General features: G+C 37.7%; 1 protein-coding gene across 4 annotated transcripts in view; it reads right to left on the bottom strand.

The window, feature by feature from the left end:
• Window positions 1-20250, bottom strand: part of FRYL (FRY like transcription coactivator) — a 242199-nt gene that overhangs the window by 204188 nt on the left and 17761 nt on the right. The window lies entirely within an intron of this gene.

Here is a 20250-nt window from a genome sequence, read left to right as displayed (position 1 = left end):
GATCGAACCCTGGCCACGGTAGTGAAAGCGCCAAGTCTTAACCACTGAACCGCCAAGGAATTCCCAGAATTTGTCTTTAAAGGTTCTAATTTAAATTTTTTTCACCACCTATAATATCTTTCTCAAGTATATTACAAATTTCCTCACCATCTAAACATAATTACCTGTTTCTTGATGACACAAGGGTCATCACCATGAGTTCTTCTATAGTACTTGAGGATACATACATTATGGGATTTGAGGTAATGACCCTAGGACTATCGTTTTTCAAAAGGTACACCGAGGAACCCCAAGAAATGAGCACTCTCCATTGCTGGTGGAAGTGTCAATATCTACAAAACCAAGAATGCATTTATTTTTTGACCCAACAACTCTCCTGGGACATTCTCCTGCAGATATAATTACACATTCACAAAATAAAGTGTGCAGCAAGATTATTGTGGGATTATTTGTAAAAGTGAAACACACTGAAAACAACTTAAGAGGACTGGTAAAATCACCTGTGATACATCCATTAGAAGGAATACGGTGCAGCTGTAAAAATAAATAAGGACACACTCCGTGTACTTCTATACAAACATCACCAGAATATGTTAAATAAGCAAAGTACAGAAAAGCAAGGTATATGTATATATATGTTATATTCTGTGTTTTTAAAAAGGGGAGGGAAAGAGGGAAGTAAGAATATCTATTCTTATTTGTTAATTTTTATTAAAAAGCACTGTAAAGATACATAAGAAATTGGTATAAAAAAAGGGGGGTTACAGTAAGGAAACAGGGATGGAAGTTAAGCCTTTTCAAAGTGTCATTTTGACTTTGAAACACGTAAATGTTCAAACAATATAAAATTTAAAACAAGTTCCCCAAATAAGCTTAATTTTACTCTTTCATCCCTTTTTTATAAACACATGAGCTATTATATGATCAGTGTAACAAGGCTACTTTCCTGGAAAGTTGAATGGCAAGTTATTTCCTTGTCCTTCAGAGAAACCCTTTTCTTTCCTACTGGTAGCATTCTACATATATTCAGTGCCTACTATCTTCCAGCAATACATACATCAGTGAACAAACTCAAAAAAATCCCTGCTCAATTCACCTTAAAACTCAATTGTTACCCATTTACTCATTGCTAGTGAAGGTACAGTAAGAAAGGAATACATATACACTGCTAGAGGAAATATAAATTCTGAAAAGCAATTTGTCAATATGTAACAAGAATCTTTAATACGTTCATAGCTATTGATTGACCCAGTAACTTCATTCCTGAGAACTCAAAATGCAGACCGAATTTTACATACAAATTTTTTTACATTATTTATAAAGAAAAACTGTAAGAAATATAAATGTTTGAAATAGGGTAACAGTTGGCTAAGTTATGGTTTATTCAGCAGATAGAACATTATGTTGCAGTTAACCTAGAAGTAATTTCTAGTTAACACGTTAGATTAACCACAAAAATTTATTCCCACTCCACCTCCGGGCTCCTCTGAAATAATTGTAAAATTTGAAAAATTAATAAAAAATAAGAACACAAAAGCCAAAGAGAACAAAAGAGACATTCTCTGATAGGATAAAATTAAAATACAACTTCAAAAAACATGGGGAAATGCTGTTAAACAACAAAAAAAGGCAGGACTCAAAATCATATGTACTTTTAGCCATATTTTAAAAATTACTTTACAACATGGAGAAAAAACCCACTCAATATTATTTCTAAATAGTGATTTAAAAATAAATGATTTTTTCTTTTATCCTTTTCTATATTTTCCAAAATATCTACAAAGGGCATTTATTACTATTATAGTCAGAAAAATAAAATCACTTTAAAAACATATATATACCCACTAGGATGGCTATAATCAAAAAGACAGATAATAACAAGTGTTGGCAAGTGTATGGCTGGAACCCTCTCACACACTGCTGGTAGGAATATAAAATGGTACAGCCACTGTGGAAAACAGTCCGGCAGTTCCTCAAAAGTTAAACATGACCAACCATTCTCTCCCAGGTATACAGCAAGAGAAATGAAAAAATAACATCCATGTAAAAATATGTGTACAATAGCATTATTTGTGATAACCACTACACTACGGAAACCATCATAATAGCATTATTTGTAACAGCCAAAAGGCAGAAACAATACAAATGTCATCAACTGATGAATGGATAAATAAAATGTGATATGTCCATCCAATGGATTCTGCCATAAAAAATATTGATACATGCTACAACATAGATGAACCTGAAACACATTATGCTAAGTGAAAGAAGCCAGTCACAAAAGGCTACATATTACATTATTCCATTCACATGAATAGACAAATCTATACAGTATAGAGAGAAAATAGATTAGTGGTTGACTCCGAACAGGGGGGAGGAGATGGGGAGCTTATGGACACGAGATTTCTTTTGGGGATGATGAAAATATTCTAAAATCAATTGTGGTGATGGTTGCACAATTCTGTCAATGTAAAAAACCTCAAATTGTATACTATAAATTGGTGGCTTGCATGGTATGTGAATTATATCTCAATAAAGCTACTGTATTAAAAAATATATACATATAGTCTGTAACTTCACCACCAACCAATATTTCACATATTATTCCTTATCACCCTGCAACACTACATAATAGGACAAACATTAGATTCAAGATAAAACCAGACTCTTGCCAATCCTAAAACCATGGACAAACCATAACTCCCAAGTTTCAATTTCCTATTTGGGGGAAATGGGGAGTCCTCTCTGGTACATCATCTCATTTTTCTCCCAACAACTGAGTCGCATGCCTACCAAGAGCAAATTATCTTATATTTGTTCCAAAATCTTTTTATGCCAGTTGTATTTACTATAATTATATAATTTAGTTAAATATTACATCAAAAACATGAGTGCAAAAAAGAAAATGCTTTGTCTCTGAAAATTAAGCTGTACGATTTGAAAAAGGCAAGTTACTTTTAAAATATCCTTAAGAGAAGGTCTCAGCTGTACGTCAAAAGATTGATGACGTATGAGCATTTATACACTAATCAACTATAAAATATTTAAGGCAGATATCCTTCCTATTATTCTTCATTTCAAACAAATTTTTTATTTAACCATTCTAACTACTGGTGATTGTACAATCAATATTGTATAAGAGAGATTCTACTGCATGTAGATTATTCGTATAAAAGACTAACGGAAGTATACTACTATTACTATTATTCTATCTCACACTCTAAAGACTGATGGTTGACCCTACTAAGTTGTCTCTTAGTGAGGTTGAAACTTTTCTATCCTTCAAGTTCCCAGGCCCACCATAGCCCTGTACTCTCTACAGATACCCTCCTCTCTTAAACTGAAAGAAGATGCCCAATGTAAACTCTTCAAGTTCAGTTCAAGGCTGCTAAAGTCCCTCTTCCTGTCCTCTTGGACCCTCCAAATCCTCCCTTTTCAAAGCCAAACTTATATCTGACCTGTATATTCAGATGACCATTAAGGAAAAAAAAAAATCTTACTTAACGCTCATGCACCATAGACTTCTCTTTATTGCCTCTTACTACACATTTGGGCCTCTACTTTCTCATCTCTCAACTCATCAAGTCAGTCATTTACACTCTGACCCCAACTGCTGCAATACTAAAATACTCTTCCATCAAAAAAATTCTAAGTGGTCTCTGACCTCCTCTCTCTCACTACTCTGATGCATCTCAGATATTGCTGCCAAGTACCTATTCCAAATGCACAACTCTGATCACAAAACTCCCTGCCTTGGTAATTCAGTGATAGTCCCAATGCCTATAGAATAAAATCCAGAAATTCCTTAGCCTCAGAGTCAAGGTCCTAATGGAAGAGAATAAACTGTTAGCCCATCTCCCTAATGTTCTCTAGACTAGTCAGGCTGAACTCTGCTCTATGCAAACATGTCCCATTCCTTCCTACGCCCAGATCTTTCTTCCATCTGGAATGCCCTCCCTTTGTTTCTATGCATTAAATTCCTCTAAAATCATTTTTAAAGTAGAAAATCACTTTTTAAATCAGAGCCTTGGGTTTCTCAACTATAAGACTTTTTATAAGGATTATAAAGTGTTAGAAGTATTATAAGTATTATTAAGCATAAACTTAGAACAATAGCCAGCAGATAGCACTCAACAAATGTTGTTACTGTTGTCCATTCAACATAATGAGGACTCAATAAATATTTTTTAAATTGACATGCAAGACAAAGCAAAACAAAACAAAAAAGTCTTTTCTATACTAAATACTATACTCTTTGCTCTCAAAGCAACAGTTTAAGATCTGACACCTCTGGAAGTTAAGATGATGAAAACTTCTGATAATCAATAGTTTTCAGTTTCTGGGAATCTCACACAGATTTATGATATAAGAACAGCAACCCACTATTTCAGATTTAGTCAAGAACAACTTGATTTATAATCACTTCACAATATATTATGCTGCACACCCTAAACTTATACAGTGCTGCATGTCAATTATATCTTACTAAAATGGAAAGAAAAAAACAACTTAATTCACTAACATCTACCAAAAATGAGGGCAAGCCTTACCAAAATAGAGTAGTTTTATTATTCACTTTTTTTTTAAACTGTGTAAAATACACATAACATATAATTTACCATCTTAACCATTTTTAACAAATTTTTTTTTAAATTTATTTATTATTTATTTATTATTTATTTTTGGCTGTGTTGGGTCTTCGTTTCTGTGCGAGGGCTTTCTCTAGTTGTGGCAAGCGGGGGCCACTCTTCATCGCGGTGCGCGGGCCTCTCACTATCGCGGCCTCTCTTGTTGCGGAGCACAGGCTCCAGACGCGCAGGCTCAGTAGTTGTGGCTCACGGGCCTAGTTGCTCCACGGCATGTGGGATCTTCCCAGACCAGGGCTCGAACCTGTGTCCCCTTCATTGGCAGGCAGATTCTCAACCACTGCGCCACCAGGGAAGCCCCCATCTTAACCATTTTTAAGTGTACAGCTCAGTGGCACCAAGTACATTCACATTGTTCTACAAATACCACCACCATCCGTCTCCAGAACTCTTTTCATCTTGCAAAACTGAAACTCTGTACTTAATAGACAATAACTCCTCTTCCGCCCCCTCCTCCCAGGCCCTGGCAACAAGCATTATGCATTCTGTTTCTATGAGTTTGACTACTCTAGGTACCTTATTTAAGTGAAATCATACAGTATTTGTCCTTTCGTGACTGGCTTATTTCACTAAACATGAGGCCCCTTCAAGGTTTGTTTGTGTTATTTACTTTTTCAGCAAGAACTTCAAAACCACACGAAGGACATGGTTTAAACATACTCTAGTTTAAACTCATGGTTTTAACGCACACTGTATTATACGGCACTAAACTGCAGATTTGGATGACTCAAATTACAGAAAGAAAGGGAAAGTAGAATAACATGTACCCAATCACCTGGTATGATACCAGGTATCAAACCAGGTGCATTTCACACACAATTAAGTCCACACAACTCTAAAGAGGTAGGTTATTATTATTCCCAGCTGGTAAATGAGAAAAAGGAGATTCAGAGGACCTTCCATGCTACTGCCCTATTTCCATTTTGTTTTCATCATAGAATTTATCACTATCTGACATACATACATATGCACATACATCTATTTCCTTATGTGCAAATTGTATGTAGGCAAAAAAAAAAAGTTGAGAATCACATTTATGCAACAAAGTTGTATCTATAATACAACATAGCTTGGAATCTGAACATTTTATAATCTCTAGCTTTTCTGAGATGCTTGTCCATAGGTACATTTCTTAGATACTCAGCAGTTGGGAGACTTTATTACTGCCAAAGATATATATATATATATATATATATTTTTTTTTTTTTTTTGGAGCAGGTATGGGAGGTGGCAGGCACTGGAGGACAGAAGTAGGGGATAAAATTCCAACTGAAAAGTCCAAGGGTTCAAGAAGGCCAGTCTCCAGTAAACCGAAACCTATTATTACAATATCCTCATCTTCTATGAATTTTATTGTTTTAAATCGAACTTCACCTGAGGAATCTTCTAGCAAGCATGAATTTACAATGGGAGGGGAGATACTAGTTTGTGATGGATGTTCTACTTACCCCTTGAATATATTCTCACTATAATATTAGCCATATTTACAGTACTGTGGATTTCCTTCTTCTGCTTCAGAGTGAAAAATATTCCCACCACCCGGTATTGCTACATTTTCTCCCTTAAAATTAGTTAAAACTTTTTATTACATTACAAGAAATTAAGAACTAGATACCTAACTTTTAAATTTGTTAAACTATATTTTTTCATAATTTAAATGACAACTATCTCCACCATTAGAAGAGTTTTAAATGTTCTGAAGAGAAATCAAAAAATGTTAAGGGCTCCCACTAAATAAATTCCCACTTGTAACAAAAGTCTACATTTCCCATTAGCTTACTGTTTTCATAAAATAATTTCTTTTGATCACAGTATGAAAAATGCTACTCACAAAAGGAGTACTGTATTCACAAAATAATTTTATCTTTACTGATATAACAAGAAGTCAGCGGTTTCCTTTTTGTGGTAAACAATGGGCCTTGGGAAACACGGTCCCTGTTAAATGTCTTTCACATTTTTTTAAATACACAATTGGTTCAACTTCCTAATAATCACCATTTACCAGAAATGTGAAAGATAAAAATCTATCAAGATACACAATAAGACTAAGCAAGCCAAAAAGAGGAAAACAAAAGAAAATCACAAAGGCTCCCTGAAGAGGGTGGGGTAGAGAAAACTTCCAACCTAACCTCAACCACCTCCAGACTACTTTCTAAAAAACAGGAGAACATCAATGTCAAGATGACAAAAATCTCACATCTTTTTTCTCCATTCCTAAGGGATCATGCCCATTAGCATACAAACATACCATAATGATCACTCACCTTAAAGAGAATAAAAGGGGGGAGCCCTCCTCCCTCCTCCACCACAAAACCCCTGTCATGACTGCCCTGTTTCTCTGCTCCCCTTTACAATAAAGGTCCTCCAGACAACTGTCTCTATTCAGTATTTCACTAGCTCCCCTTCTTCATCTCATTCTCTCCTCTCTTCTACCCCCAGGGCCGCTGGCCAGTGTCACTGATGACCTCCAAGCCTCATGAAATCCAAAGGTCAATAATCAGTCCTCATCTTAGTTGACTCCACGGCAGCATTCCTCTCCCACCTTTTTGAAACACCTTCTTCACTTGGATGGCAAGATGCCACACTCTCCTGGTTCTCTTCCTCTTCCTCAAGAGCTGCTTTTCCTCTGCCTCTTTTCCAACTCAAAATGTTGGAGAGCCCAGGGCCAGTCCTTGCCCCTTTTCTCCACTGACATTTACCCCTGGACCTTATCCAGGCTAAAGGCCTTAAATTCGAATCTGGAATCTGTTAGCATACAGATGGTATCTCTAGCCCAGACCTCTCTCTACTGAGCACTAACCTTGCAAATTCAAATACCTGTCTGCACATCTAACGAGATGTCAAACACAACTCTTAATACAGCCCCCTAAATCTCTGCCTACTCCCAGCACTTCACTTCAGTAAATAACACCACGGTTATTCTAGTTGCTCAGGCCAGAAATCTGGCAGTCACTTTTATTCCTTTCTTTACCTCACACCCTCATATCTAATCCATCAGCAAGTCTGTCAACCCTGCTTTCAAAATACTGTATACCTTAAATCTGGCCACTTCTCTCCCATCCACTGCTACCACCTAGTCAGAGCCATCATCATCTGTGGCCCAAACAATTCATACAGCCTCTTAGCTGATACTCCTGCATCTACTCACCCCGTAATTCTCCACATAGACACCAGAGTGATCTTTTTAGAATATAAATTTATTCACTTGCGCTCAAAAATCCTCCACTGGTTTCCCATCAAATGCAGAAAAATATACCATGGTCTCCCTAACATTTCCTTTCCTCTATTCTAGCTACACCAGCTTTCCTGCTATTATTCAAGTTGAAGAAGCTTATTCCCATATCAGGGCCTATGCGCTTGCTAATTCCTCTGCCTGGAAAGTTCTTTCCCTTGAGTATGACTTGCTCCCTCCCTTCCTTCCTTGGCTCCCAGATGACTGCAAATGCTCCCACAAAGAAGCCTTCCCCACCATGCTACCTGAAATAACCAAAACCTATCACACTCTAGACAAACTTAGTTTTTCATCATAGAGTTTATCATCCAATATTTGTTTAATCTTTGCCTACATGACTAAAAAGCAAGCTCCAGAAGGGCAGAGACTGTCTTGTTTACATTTATAATCCCTAGCACCATCTCCTAGCTCACAGGTACACAATAAGCATTTGTTGATTAAATAGATGATGTTAAAGGTAATACATGATATGCACTATAAAAAAAAATAAACCAATATATAGACTTTCAAACATTTTATTAAACAAAATGAATATTAACTGCTTCATAAGGTTCCATTTTACAGCCTTTAGAGGAGATGAGTAGCACAGAATGACAAAGGAAGAGGTAAACTTCTTGTCTTCAGTATTTAAATCCAGTATATTTGCATACTCTACCTTATATACATTTTGAGATGTAACCTAATGTTTCCAGAAAGTAACAGGTTTTAAACTGTTTCTTTTCTTCTTGTTAAAGACCTGAATCAACCTACATCCAAACAATTAGCTTAAAAGGAGGAATAATACTTAGAGGATAACCTAGGAATACATATTTGACAAGGTCAGCTCCCTGTTCAAATAGCCCCTGAGATAACTTAATCAACATAAAAGGGAAAACTCAAGCAACATTAGAAATTAAAAAGGGGTATCACCCCACCCCTGAAATTTTGAGCTTCCACAAAGATATTCTAAGGTAAGAACAATGGGAAAGGAGAAGTAATCTGCCCTGACATCAACCATTATTGCTGTGCTCGAGAGCGGCTTACAAGTCTACTCCACCAAGGTGCACCCCAGAAGATAATGCTCAATCCCTCCCTCCATCAAATTCACTGGGCTAAATACTAACTGCAACCTTCAACAGACTCTAACTATCCTTTAAGAGCAGGATAAGACAATAAAATCTCATGCCAGGCTGTGACAGAGCCTGTACTATTTATCAACACAGAATAGCATGTACACAAAAGAAAAATCACCAGTCTTAAGAAAAGAATTGGAAGATACAAGACTGATCAAAATGTTCTGAACTGCAAGGATAATGATCTTGGCAGAATTCTAAACAAAGGGGTGAGATGTGAAACCATTTGCTTTTCTAAGATATTCACTCTCTTGGGGGGATAGAGTGGTAGTCAGGCTTACCAAAGGAATGTCTACAACCAGGCTTAGGGACTTGAGGAGACTCCTTCTCTCAAAAAACAACAAATCAACCAGTAAAAAATGATAATAATAATAAAGATATAGAGGATATTAACAATATTACTCACTTTCCCTCTCCTTCTAGGCTTTCCTTCTCTCTCTTGAAGTCAGGCATGGTCATGTGATTTGTGTTGGCCAATGAAATGTGAGTAGAATTGATATATAAACTTCCAATGGAAGCATTTAACTGTTGGCACTGGGCTCTGTACCTCTCTTCCCACTGTCTCTGTAATTATGGAGGCAGGTGTTGATATGGAAGTGCATTGCCAAACCTGTAGGCAGAAGACAACTTGCCTAAAAGGCATGAACTTGACATGAATGAGAAATAAATTTTTGCATTTTAAGCACTAACAATTTGAGGATTGTTTTCACTGCAGCATAAGCTAACTTGATTATTTTAAAATTCCAATAAAATTAATTAAAATTTGGCAAATCCAGAAAATCAGACAAGGGGAAAGATGTTTCAGAGATAGAAAAACATACAAACATGACAGCATAATGAGAAATGGTTTATAAACATAGAAACAGAAGATTTTAATGGAATATCCCTTCAAAAATCAATAATTTCATCTTAATTTAAAAAATTTTAAGAATAGTAGGCTAGCTCTGGAAGGATGCACAAGAGGCTGATAATACTGGTTGCCTCCAGGAAAGGAAACTGTATGGTAATAGAAAAAGTGAGGAGAGACTTCCGGTTTTCATTCCGGCATGAAAAGACACTTAGAAGTCACCACTCCGTCTTAAAAAAGTAAAAAGATAAACATATTGAAAAAGCAACAGCTCTTTTTAGATTCATAAGAGGAGTGAGGTCATAGGGCAAACCACTAATCCCAAAACTGGAGACAGGCAGGTGCAGAGAATCACAACTTACGGGAACAGAAACCGATGAGCAGAAGCTTCCATGGGAACCAGTGCCAGGGTAAGAAAACCTGAACTTTAACTGACAAACTGCTAGAGGCTCAGTGTGGACAATGAGAGTTAAAAACTCCAAGGGGACCAATAATAGGGGGAATCCCATACTTGTGAGTTTTATCTCCAAGAGCTCCACCTGGTTCTCATAGTGAATATCAAAGAAAAATCCCCTCAAGTTTCTGGCAGGGGGAGGGGAAAAATATTTTGAAATACTCCAAAGCATTCTGTTCTTCTTAACAAAGTCTGCCCTCAGGAGAAATTAAGAAACTGTTTAACCAGAGCCTAACTGAGCTAGGAGAAGGGAAATACCCAACCCCAGCTCCCTCTGGCCATCCTGTGCCACCTAAGGTAGGGAAGAAAACTGAGAAGCACTTGTGAAATCCACAGTCTGGAGGCAAAGGCTGACCCCCCCACACACACACACCTCACCACCACTTTACTGAGAGCCTACTTAAATCAGTCTCTTTCACTTGGTACTGTAAGTCCATGTCCAGCTACCAAGAAAATATTACAAGGCATGCTAAAAGGAAAACAAAACAAAACAAAAACAGTTTGAAGAGACAGAGCAAGCATCATAACCAAACTCAGATAAGGCAGGATGTTGGAGTTCCCAGACTGGGAATTCAAAACAACCATGATTAATATGGTATCTAATGGATAAAGTAGAAAGAAAGCATGCAAGAAAAGATGGGCAATGTAAGCAGAGAGAAGGAAATTCTAAGAGTCAAAAAGAAATAGTAGTGATCCAAAACACTGTAACTGAAATAAAGAGAGCCATTGATGGGCTAAAGAAAGAATATCTGAGCTTGAGGCTATATCAATAGAAACCTGAAAAGAAAGAGAACACTGAAGAGCAAAGAGAAAAAAGACTGAAAAAAAAAAAAAAAAAGAATATTCAAGAACTGTGGGACAACTACAAAAGATCTAACATACATGTAATAAGAATACGAGAAGAAAGAAAGAAAGAAACAGAATATTTGAAACAATAATGACTGAGAATTTCCCCAAACTAATATCAGATACCAAAACCACAGATCCAGGAAGGTCGGAAAACACCAAGCAGGATAAATGCCAAACAAACAAAAAAACAAAAACACACACCCAGGATATCCTGTTCAAAATCAAAGATAAATTAAAAAATCCTGGAAGAGGCCAGAGGAGAAAAAATAAATAAACCTTACCTGTAGAGGAACAAAGATAAGAATTATACCCACCTTCTTCCGAGAAACCATGCAAGCAAGAAGAGAGAGGAGTGAAATATTTCAAATGTTGATAGAAACAAACAAACAAACCGAGAATTCTGTACCCTGCAAAGTTACCCTTCCAAAGTGAAAGAGAATAAAAACTTTCTTAAACAAAAGTTGAGAGAATTTATTGCCAAAAGACCTGCCTTGCAAAATATGTTAAAAAAAAGTTCTTTAGAGAGAAGGAAAATGATATAGGTCAGAAAATCAGATCTACATAAAGAAAGGAAGGCATCGAAGAAAGAATAAGAGAATGTAAAATACAAACTTTTACAATTTTTAGTCTTAATTGATCTAATAGACAACAATTTGTTCAAAATAATAATAGCAACAATGAATTCAATTATGTATGCCTATAAGTGAAATGAAGGACAGCACTGATATACAGGAAGGGAGGGAAGAATTAGAATTATTTTACTATAAGGCACTCACTCTACTCATGAAGCAGTATAGTATTATTTGAAAGTGGACTTGAATTAGTTGTAAATAGATATTGGAGACTACAGGGCAATGACTAAAAACAGTTTAAAAAGAAGTATAATTGATATGCTAACAAAGGAGACAAACAGAATTAGATGAAATACTCAAAACCATAAAAGGCAGAAAAAGACTGGAAGGAAAAAAAAAGAAAAGAAAAGAAACAAAGAACAAGGGCAACAAACAGAAAACAAATATGATAGAAATTAATCCAATTGTTTCAATTATCACTTTGAACATCACTGGTCTAAATGAATCAATTATAAGACAGAGATTGTCAAAGTGGATCAAAAACCAAGACCCACCAGAAACCCACTTTAAATAAACAGACACAAAGATTAAAAGTAAATGGATGGAAAAAAAATTTACCATGCTAACACTAATAAAAGGAAAGACAGAGTAGCCATTCTCATTTCATACAGAGCAGACTTAAAAGGAAAGAAAGTTATGAGGGATAAAGAGGGGCATTAGAGAATGATAAAGAGGTCAGTTCTCCAAGAAGACATTAACAATCCTCAACATGTATCTACCTAACAAGAGAACAAAGTACGTGAAGCAAAAACTGATAGAAATATAAGGAGAAATAGATGAATCCACTATTATAGTTGGGGACTTCAACACCCCTCTATAAGAAATGGACTGGTATAGCAGTCAGAAAATCAATAAGGACATAGTCGAACTCAACACCATCAATCAACTGGTTATAATTGACATCTATAGACTACTTCAGCAACAGCAGAATACACATTCTTTTCAAGCTCACATAGAACATTCACCAAACAAATTTAAAAGAATAGAAATCACACAGCATCTACTCTCAGACCACAATGAAATTAAGCTTGAAATCAATGACAGAAAGATAGAAAAAATCTCAAAACACATGGAGATTAAACAATACTTCTAAATAACACATGGGTCAAAGAAGAAATCTCAAGAAAAAATTTTTAAATATTTTGACTGAATGAAAATGAAAACACAATTACCAAAATTTGTGGGATACAGCAAAAAAAAAAAAAAAATCCTTAGAGGGGAATTTATAGCACTGAATGCATACATTAGAAAAGGAGATCTGAAAATCAATAAACTAAGTTTCCATTTTAAAAACCTAGAAAGAGCAACTAAATGCAAAGAGAAGAAAAGAAATAATAATAATTAGGGCAGAAATCAATGAAACGGAAAACATGAAATTAATAGAGGAAAATCAATGAAACCAAAAGTTGGTTCTTTGAAAAAAAATCAGTAAAATCCATAAACCTCTAGCCAGGCTAACTAAGGAAAAAAAGAGAAAAGACACAAATTACTAATATCAGAAATAAAAAACAGACATCACTACAGATCCCATGAACATTTAAAAGAATGAAGAAATACTATGAACAACTCTATGTCCACCAATTTGAGAACCTAGATGAAATGGACCAATTCTTTGAAAGACATGCAAAGAAAATTGCAAAAACTCACACAAGAAGAAACAGAGAATCTAACTAGGCCTGTATCTATTAAAGAAATTGAATCAGTAATTAATAACATTCCAAAATAGAAAGCACCAGGCCCTTTACAAAAATTAACTTAAAAGGTGTCATAAACCTAAATGTAAAATGCAAAACTATAAAACTCTTAATAGATAACATTAGTACAAACCTAGATAACCTTGAGTATGGCAATGATGTTTTAGATATAACACCATAAGCACAATCCATGACAGAACTAATAAGGATATTGATCAGCCGCACTTCGTTAAAATTAAAAACTTCTGCTCTGCAAAAGACAGTATCAAAAGAATAAGACGACAAGCTACAGACTGGGAGAAAATATTGATATTTGCAAAACACATGTCTAATAAAGGGTTGTTTAAAAAAAAAACAACAAAGAACTCTTAAAACTCAACAAAAAGAAAAGAACCAGATTTAAAAATGGACCAACTCCCGGGCTTCCCTGGTGGCGCAGTGGTTAAGAATCCTCCTGCCAATGCAGGGGACACAGGTCCTAGCCCTGGTCCAGGAAGATCCCACATGCCGCAGAGCAACCAAGCCCGTGCACCACAACTACTGAGCCTGCCCTCTAGAGCCCACAAGCTACAACTACTGAAGCCCACGTGCCTAGAGCCTGTGCTCCACAACAAGAGAAGCCAACGCAATGAGAAGCCTGTGCACCGCAACGAAGAGTAGCCCCCACTCACCGCAACTAAAGAAAAGCCCACATGCAGCAATGAAGACCCAACGCAGTCAAAACTAAATAAATTTTAAAAATTAAAAAATAAATAAAATAAAAATAAAAATGATCCAACTCCCAACAGTGCACCCTAAGGGGACTCAGGATGGGAAAGAACAGGATACTGGCCCTAGACAGCTAAGGTGCATACCAAAGGAATGATTTCAATGAGCCCAGACTCTAGCATCTTCCCGTACACAGAAAAGTGCTAAGTCACAGGTGTAGAAAGCAAACTTATGGTTAGCAGGGGGGAAAGTGGGGGTGTGTGGGGAGGGATAAATTGGGAGACTGGGATTGACATCTACACACTACCACATATAAAATAGATAACTAATAAGGACCTACATATAAAATAGATAAAATAGATAACATATAAAATAGATAACTAATAAGGACCTACTGTATAGCACAGGGAACTCTTCTCAATACTCTGTAATGACCTATACGGAAAAAGAATCTAAAAAAGAGTGGATATATGTATATGTATAACTGACACACTTTGCTGTACAGCAGAAACAAATGCAACATTGTAAATCAACTATACTCTAATTCAAATTTTAAAACATTTTTTTAAGAAATGGGCCAAAGACCTTAACAGACATCTCACCAGAAAGGATACTCAGATAGCAAATAAGCATAGAAAAGATGTTCCATAGCATACATCATCAGGGAAATGCAAATTTAAACAACAGTGAGATACCACTGCACACCTATTAGAATGGCCAATTCCAGAACAATGACGATACCAACTGCTGGAGAGGATGTAGAGGAACAAGAACTCTGACATACTGCTGGTAAAAATGCAAAGCGACACAGTCACTTTGGAAAACAGTTGGCAGTTTCTTACAAAACTAAACATACTTTTACCTTATGACTCAGCAGCTGGTGCTTTGGTATTCACCCAAGTTGAAACCACGTCCATGCAAAAACCTGCACATGGATGTTTACAGCAGCTTTATTCATAATTGCCAACCAAGATGTCCTCCAGTAGGTGAATGGATAAACTGTGGTACATCCAAACAGTGGAATATTATTCAGCACTAAAAAGAAATGAACTATCAAGCCATGAGAGGACATGAAGAAATGTTAAATGCATAATGCTAAAGTGAAGGAAGCCAATCTGAAAAAGCTACATATTGTACATATTGACATTCTGGAAGAGGCAAAACTATGGTGACAGTAAAAAGAAAGTCAGTGGTTGCCAGGGAGGGGTGAGAGGATGATTAGGCAGAGCACAGAGGATTTTTAGGGCAGGGAAAGTACTCTGTGTGGTGCTATAATAGTGGATATACGTCATTACACATCTGTTCAAACCCTACAATGTACAATACCAAAAGTGAGCCATAATGTAAACTATGGACTTTAGGTGATTATGATGTGTCAGTGTAGATTCATCAGTGGTAACAAATACACCACGCTGATGGGGGTTGTTGTTAATACGAGAAGCTATGCATGAATGGGAGAAGGGATCTATGGGAAATCTCTGTACTTTCCTCTCAATTTGTTTGTGAACCTTAAACTGCTCTCTGAAAAAAAGTCTTTATAAAAAATAAAGTCTACAGGGACTTCCCTGGTGGTGCAGTGGTTAAGAATCCGCCTGCTGGGCTTCCCTGCTGGCGCAGTGGTTGGGAGTCTGCCTGCCGGTGCAGGGGACACGGGTTCGAGCCCTGGTCTGGGAGGATCCCACATGCCGTGGAGCAGCTGGGCCCGTGAGCCACAATTACTGAGCCTGCGCGTCTGGAGCTTGTGCTCCGCGGCGGGAGAGGCCGCGACAGTGAGAGGCCCGCGCACCGTGATGAGGAGTGGCCCCCGCTCGCCGCAGCTGGGGAAGGCCCTCGCACAGAAACGAAGAGCCAACACAGCCAAAAATAAAGAAAGAAAGAAAGAAAGAAAGAAGCTTTTTTTAATCCGCCTGCCGATGCAGGGGACACGGGTTCGAGCCCTGGTCCAGGAAGATCCCACGTGCAGCGGAGCAACTAAGCCCATGCGCCACAACTACTGAGCCTGCACTCTAGAGCCCGTGAGCCACAACTACTGAGCCCGTGTGCCACAACTACTGAAGCCCGCGAACCTAAAGCCTGTGCTCCACAATAAGAGAAGCCACCGCAATGAGGAAGCCCGTGCACCGCAACGAAAAGTAGCCCCCGCTCGCTGCAACTAGAGAAAGCGCATGCGCAGCAACGAAGACCCAACGCAGCCATAAATAAATAAATTTATAAAAAATAAAATAAAATAAAAAATAAAGTCTATTAAAAAGACTTTTTTTAATTAAAAAAAAGAAAACCTTGCCTTATGTGATCTGATTCCAATTATTTCTACAAATCTTAAAAATTACGTTTTCTGCTTTGGTTGACATTAAAACAAAAACAGTTTGAAAATGTTTAAATGACATATGTATTGCTATATCAAAAACAATGCCACAATTTTGACTTATTATAAACCAGTCTTCCCATTAAAATTAACTTTTGAAAATAAAACGTTCAATGTCTTTAAGCAAATATTTGGATTTTATTCTTGGATGTGGCATATAATTTTACACAAAAACAAAAACTCGACTTTATAGAAATCTTTGCAGAGACTGGTTTTATATGGCCTGTGATGGAAATCAATTTACAATACAATAAGTTGTATAAAATTTTTAAAGCGTGTGTTTATAGGCATTTTTCATGTAAGAGGTCCATAGCTTTCATTAGATTCTCAAAGGGGGCCATCATTCAGACAAGATTGAGAATGGCAAGTTTTTAGCTATCAGTTAAACCAAGACATTCACCCACTATTTAACACTGAGGCTTCTACTATGATTAATCATGAAACCCTCTCTGACCCCCATCCTGTATCTGTTCCCCCTTCCAAGAACATAAAAGGAAAATAATTTACTGTCACCCAAGTATTTAGGGAAGTACTAGGGAACACCGTAAGAGTTCATTATTAGATGAAAGCGGACGATCAGAAGTCAATTAAATCACCCCAATAATCTTTTTTTTTTAAAACGATACATTCACATATGGTTAATGGGATCCTGGAAAATAATTGGGCTACACACATCAAGACATTAAAATGGCCATAACCTCTAAGTTAAAAAAGGGGAATTTACCAAAAAGATATAATCTAAAATCAGGTTTAAAAACATATATGCAGAAAGATGCTTAACTGCATACAGTTAAGAACACAGGCTCCAGGGCTTCCCTGGTGGCGCAGTGGTTGAGAGTCTGCCTGCCAATGCAGGGGACGCGGGTTTGAGTCCTGGTCTGGGAAGATCCCACATGCCGCGGAGCGGCTAGGCCCATGAGCCACAATTGCTGAGCCTGCGCGTCTGGAGCCTGTGCTCCGCAACGAGAGGCCACGATAGTGAGAGGCCCGCGCACCGCGATGAAGAGTGGCCCCCGCTTGCCACAACTAGAGAGAGCCCTCGCACAGAAACGAAGACCCAACACAGCCAAAAATAAATAAATAAATAAATAAATAAAATTTAAAAAAAAAAAAAAAGAACACAGGCTCCAGAGCCAGCTTGCAAGGACTCACTTATGAGCTAAGCAGCATGAAGCAAGTCTCTTAACCTCTGTTTCCACGTTTATTTTTAAAAGGGATAATAAAAGTACCTATTTCAAGAGGGTTTCATGAAGATTAAATGAATATACGTCAAATGCTCAGTGTACAATAAGCCCTCTGTAATTGAGTGCGCACTTAAACCTACTAAGCATCAACCATGTGTCAGGCACTGTCCTAGGCAGTTGAGATACATCAATGAACAAAAGAGAAGAATCCTGCCCTTCTTAGAGCTTACATGCTAACAAGGGAAGACAATAGACAATAGAAATAATAAGTAAATTATGAGGCATAAAAAGATTAGAGAAGCTATGGGGGGGAAGAAAGGAAAAAGAAAAAGTAGAGAAGAATCACGGACTGGCAAGTGCCAGAGGTGGCAGGCGTTGCAATTTTTAAATAGTCAGAGTACATCTCATTAAAAAGGTGACATTTAAACAAAGATCTGAAAACTCAGCCAGGTAGCTATCAGGAGTAAGCATATTCCAGCCACGGGAAGAGCAATCACAAAGGCCCTAAGGGGGGAACATGGCTGGTACATTAGAGCAAGAACAAGGATGGTTAGAGCAGATGAGTAAGGGAAAGAGTAATAGGAGAAAAGGATTAGAGCGGTAACGAGGGACCAACTCAGGTAAGGCCTGTAGGCAGCTGTGCTCTGGGGAGCCACTGCACGGTTTGCAGAAGAGTAACATGACTGTCATACATTTGAAAGGACTGCTCTGGCTACTGTGCTGAGAACAGAGTACAAGGGAGAAGCACTGATGCCGGGGAACTCTCACTGCGAGGCTATTTGTGACTGAAGTGTTAGCAAAACCCTTGTCTTTGAGCCTGAGAAATTGCTCTTGGATTCAGTTCATCTTCTAGCTCTGTTCCCCTGGAAACCATACAGGCAGAATGGCAGCTGTGTTACTAGGCAACGTTGCTTATGGTAAAAATGACTATTGGTAAGTTGCTTCTGACCGAGAGAAACAATAAATACCCGGTGAGTGGCTGTAACTGTGGGCTTCCCTTACTATGGTGACTCCTATAATTCGGCACATACCTTGTAGAGATCCTGGAAGCTATGCTCATGGCTTGTATCTTGTTACACAAGATAATGGCTCTTGTGGAACATGGGGCTCCTAAGCAAAGTTAGTTACATATCCATCATGTGAGCCTCATTACTCTTACTTAAGCTTCACTTGGAAGAGGGGAGAGGCACAGAGAATGGTTCCAGCTGTTCTCTTTGTAGACTGCTACAAGGACTCCTACCAAAGAGAGTATCTGATTCTTCTCTGCTGGTAAGCTGTGTTTCCTGTCCCATATCCTCTTAAGTAAATCTGATGTCAAATATGGCCTATGGCAATCCAAACATCTGTCTAGTTGAACCCTAAGAAAATTCCCTGGGTAACCACTGCTCTGTTGTGGTAACCCAGGCAAGAAATGGCAGTGACTTGGACCAGGATGGTAGTGATGTCAATAGGAAACAGTAGTTAAGATTGCAAATATAATTTGAAGGGGGAGCTTTTAGGATCTTCTAATGAATAGGATGTGGGATGTCCATATTCTATGTGCATACAATAAAGTTTGGGATAACGGCAAGATTTTTTGGCCTGAGCAACTGGAAAGATGGAGCAAAAAACTGGGGTTGGGGAGCACTGAAGATCAGGAATTCAATTTTAAACAAGTTAATTTTTGAGTTGGGGGTCATTCATCATCTTGCTTTCTTCTCAATGACCCAAAATGGCTGCAGCAGCTCCATGTATCATGAGCTCACGTGACCACATCCAAAAGAAGGTGTGTGCCTTCATAAATTGAAGGAAACCAGACTCCCAGAGGACTTCCTTTATATGTCACCATGCCTGAACCAATCACTGGCAAGGAGAATGAAACTAACACTATTGACTTTAGGCTGCTTTACAAACTGCCCCCTTTGGTTGGGGAGGAGCCCGTGAAGCAGGTGAACCCTAAATACCTGAAAAAAACTAGTCTTAAGAAAGAGAAGAATGACTAATAGGTGCAGTGTCTGTCAAAGGTATTGTCAAGGGCTTTGAATGAACCATCCACACTGATGTTAACATCACCCAGAATAAAAGAAGGTCAGTAATAAAGTACAGGTATAAAATAAAACAGGGAGCCAGGTAATGAATAATGAATGAATAAAACAAGTGACCTACCCTCTGTTCCATGAAAGAGGCACGTAGACAAATCCTGGGAAATTTCATAGCCAAAAATTATTCTAAATGATTTGAGGAAAAAACAAGTAAGAATCTGACTAAAATCAAACTCTCAATTGTAGAAGACAGAGCAATGTCTTGAAAACTTCCAGAATTAAGTAATTTTGACCTAGACTTTTACATCCAAATGATCAATCGAGAAGGCAGAATAAAGACAGTTTCAGACACGTTAGAACATTACTTGAGGGCGTTCTTTAGCAAGCGAGAATGAAAACCAATAAAGTGGATGTGAGCACACAAGAAACAGTGGAAATGATCCAAGAGTGAAATGAAAAAGAAATCCCAGAATGGCAGGTGTACAGCAGGACTAAACTATAATTCA

This window comes from Eschrichtius robustus, chromosome 4 (assembly GCF_028021215.1).
Source record: "Eschrichtius robustus isolate mEscRob2 chromosome 4, mEscRob2.pri, whole genome shotgun sequence".
NCBI classification, from domain to species: Eukaryota; Metazoa; Chordata; class Mammalia; order Artiodactyla; family Eschrichtiidae; genus Eschrichtius; species Eschrichtius robustus.
The sequence above is the reverse complement of the archived record's forward strand: the minus strand, read 5'-3'. Positions and strand labels throughout refer to the sequence as shown.